Here is a 4,084-nt window from a genome sequence, read left to right as displayed (position 1 = left end):
AAATGTAGTAGAGAAAGACAATCGAAAGTGTTACCACAGAACGTCGCTAATCCCGCCTGTCAGCCAATCAGAGGCTGCGTTTACCGCCTGTCACTCGTTGTTCTTTTCGCGATCGTCCAATAGCTGATTAGCGCGGGGAATGGAGGCGGGCCTGTGCCAATGCGTTCGGTTGCCCAGTAGACTCTGACTTGAAGCCACGGGGTTTCCTCCAATTAGAGCAAGGGGGATGACGTCACTATTGCTATGGTGATTCCCCCCTCCTCCTCCTGCTCATCCCAGCATCACCATCAGCATCATGATTGGGAAGTGGATGCAGCAGCAGCAGATCCAGCTTTCCTACCGAGACCCAAATACCAGCTCTCATTAATCAGATCGCTGAGATAATTGCTTTGCTTCTTCATTTAAAGGCTGGTTGACTTTCTACAGGATGTGTTTCATGTTTACGAGAATGTACTGTGTTCTGCTTGCTGATAAGATGATTCAAGCACAGATTTAAGGTTAAGTCTGAATTCTGAACAAACACACACATGCATACACGCGCACACACACGCACGCGCACACTGTACATACACCAGAGGCTGTTCTGCATTATGAATATATAAAGGACATAACAAGGTTGTCACTGCAACCTATTTAAGTGTGACTTTATTTGGAATGCAACAAGCAATAAGTATATTTTCTGAAATTATTAACCAGTAACTTCATATTACAATATAAATTATGCATGCGTATGGGCTTATTATTAAAATGCAAATTCATTAAGTGGCATCAGTTCACTAGAATGTGGCCAGTGACGCATTCATGTTGCTATGCAACAAAAATAACAGCCTGCTATAGAGTGTTAGTGCAGAGTGCTGCTTCTGAATGTATTTTTCCCATTCTGTTGTTTCCTTTTGTTAAAGCATTATAAGCACTGAACCAAATCAACAAGCTACAAAGAGAAGCACAACATTACGAACTTTGATATCAAGCAGAAAATCAGACCAATAAACTAATTATTTGCTTTAGTGGGGGAAAGAACTATAGTCTCATGAAGCATTTTGAATGACATAATTGCATTAGAAATATTAGAAATTAGTTGTGGCAAAACAAAATGTCAAGTTTCTCACAAATGTGCATTTTTGCATTATTTTTTTGTTATTATTGTATTTAGGCCAATTTGCGGTGCTTCGAGGGAATAAGAGGACCTAAAAAACTGTTTCTGCCCCTCTTTTTCTTATTTCTGTCTTTTTTCTTTTCTTTTTTATGTATTTAACCTATAGAAGAGTAACAAACAGGCTCTATTTCTGTTGTTAAACATATAAACACCAAGGCTAGGACCATCAAATAAATAAATATGAATAACTAAATAAATAAATAGGGCAGCATGGTGGCGCAATGGGTAGCACATTTGCCTTACAGCAAGAAGGTCGCTGGTTCAAGCCTCGGCTGGGTCAGTTGGCGTTTCTATGTGGATTTGCATGTTCTCCCTGTGTTCACATGGGTTTCTTCCGGGTGCTCTGGTTTTCCCCACAAGTCCAAAGACATAGGCTTTAGATGAATTTGGTAAGCTAAATTGACTAGTTTATGAGTGTGAATGAAATTGCGTGGGTGCTTTCCAGTGATGGGTTTCAGCTAGAAGGGCACCTGCTGCGTAAAACATATGCTGGATAAGTTGGCGGTTCATTCCGCTGTGGCGACCCCTGATTAATAAAGGGTCTAAGCTGAAAAGAAAATGAACGAATGAATATATGAATAAATAAATATGAATAAACAAATATATATAAAGAAATATATAAATATAAATAAGCACATATGAATAAATAAATAAATATGAACAAATAAATATGAAAAAATAAATAAATTAATTAATTAATTTCAGGAGGTTTAATATTATTCTGTTGTCAGTCTTCTAAGGCAGTCTTCTATTTTCAAATAATTGTAAAAATTAAACCATTTTATTTTTTTAAATGTTTTTACATCAAAATTCATCCTCTTTGTTTACATACATGCTCAAAATTCAAGAAGTTTTTTATTTTAATAAAAAAAAAATTGTGAATCATTTGAATATTAAACAAAGATCTTTTCATACTGATCTTTAATCTTAGATTAGTAATGCGCTTGGCTAAGAAACTGCCAAATTTCGACAACTTTAAAGTCAATTTTCTCAGTAGTTAGACAGGTAGAGTCCTCAGATTCCAGTATATTAAACAGTTTTCATTCATTCATTCATTCATTCATTCATTCATTTCCTTCACCTTAGTTCCTTTAATAATCAGGAGTCGCCACAGTGAAATGAACCACCAACTTATCCAGCATATGTTTTACACAGCGGATACCCTGGAGCTGCAACCCTGCACTTGGGAAACATCCATACACACTCACATTTACACACATATTGTACAATAACTTCAAGCATTTCTCTATATTATAATACACGTCTATAATTGGTAAAGAACTGCATTATTCAGCCTGACCATCCCTAGAGAAGACTGAGAGCTTCAATAGACAATAGAGATTTCTTCACTTTGTTGAAGCATGTTTTGCTCTCCACACTCAATTTCCTGTGAGGTAAAAGTGCAAAAGAGTGAGTGTAATTGGGTGAGGCTGAATGGATGACACATTTTGACATCCTAGCTTTGTCTCAACAAGTAGTTTAAATCCATTAAGGAACACAATAACTCACAATAGGTGACTGTGGTTAATAAAACTGTTTTGTTTTTTAAATAATGAAAGACAGACATTCAGCCCAATCAACAAGTAAATGAAGCAGGTCATTTATTTAAAATTGTCATTGATAATTCACACTGTACTTGTTAAACTCCAAAAAAAATAAATAAATAAATAAAATAAAATAAAATATAAATAAATAAATATAATAATAATAATAATAATAATAATAATAAAAATTCATAGGAAAAAAAGTGTGTAGAATGTGCTTGCTCGGTTAATCATAATTGATAATTGTGCCTTCAGTTGTAAATGTTTAATTTAAAATGCTGTTTTATTTTTTGTGATTTTTATTTGGTTATTTTTAGTGTTTAATAATGATGTTTTATGTATTTTGCCAGTTTTTACAACTTAAATATACATATTTTTGTTGTTAACAACTGTTTATTGAGTTTTTCAGAAAACAATATAAAGTGATAAAAAAACAAGTGCAAATTTTAAAACCCACTCCTACCCATCCCACCTAGACTTCAAAAGATTAATAAAAAAATAATAAATACATAAAATAATAATAATAAATAAATAAACAAATCAAATAATTTTACAAAGAAATTCTACAAAGACTTTAAAAAAGACGACACAACATCAAAAGCTGAATGCCATATACTGACAGTTTTCACATTAGCGCATGCTGTATATGGAAAGTTGAGAGTTCCATCAAGAGAATGTCCAACAAATCCACAGTCCAGGTTCATCTGTCCATGGTATGAGGAGGATACCAGCGATTGACCAGCAATTTTTAGCTGCTGTGAGAGCAGTTAACAGAAGACATCATTGTTGAACGGACAAAGTGAGGTCCCAAAAGTCATTCGTGAAAAAATGGCGTGGAGTCAAACATAGCTCAGTTCTCAACAAATATGATAGATCCTGTGAGAGCAGAGTCCAGAAAGGTGAGAGAGAGGGACAATGTAAATCAATTAAATAAGATCTGTTGCGTAAGACATATGCCTGAGTAGCTGGCGGATCATTCCGCTGTGGCAACCCCTGATAAAAATGTCATTTTCTTTTCGGCTTAGTCCCTTTATTAATCTGGGGTCGCCACAGCGGAATGAACCGCCAACTTATCCAGCATATGTTTTACACAGCGGATGCCCTTCCAGCTGCAACCCAGTACTAGGAAACACCCATACATACACATTCACACACATGCACAAAGGCCAATTTAGAATGTTCAATTCACCTACCGCATGTTTTTGGACTGTGGGGGAAGCAGAGCACCTGGAGGAAGCCCACGCCAACAGAAAGAGAGCATGCAAACTCCACACAGAGATACCAACTGGCCCAGCTCGGGCTCGAACCAGCAACCTTTTTGCTGTGAGGTGTCAGTGCTCAACACTGAGCAACTGTGTCGCCTGAAGGAAAATGAATGAGTGAA

This window comes from Danio rerio, chromosome 17 (genome assembly GCF_049306965.1).
Source record: "Danio rerio strain Tuebingen ecotype United States chromosome 17, GRCz12tu, whole genome shotgun sequence".
NCBI classification, from domain to species: Eukaryota; Metazoa; Chordata; class Actinopteri; order Cypriniformes; family Danionidae; genus Danio; species Danio rerio.
This window is presented reverse-complemented; position numbering follows the sequence as displayed.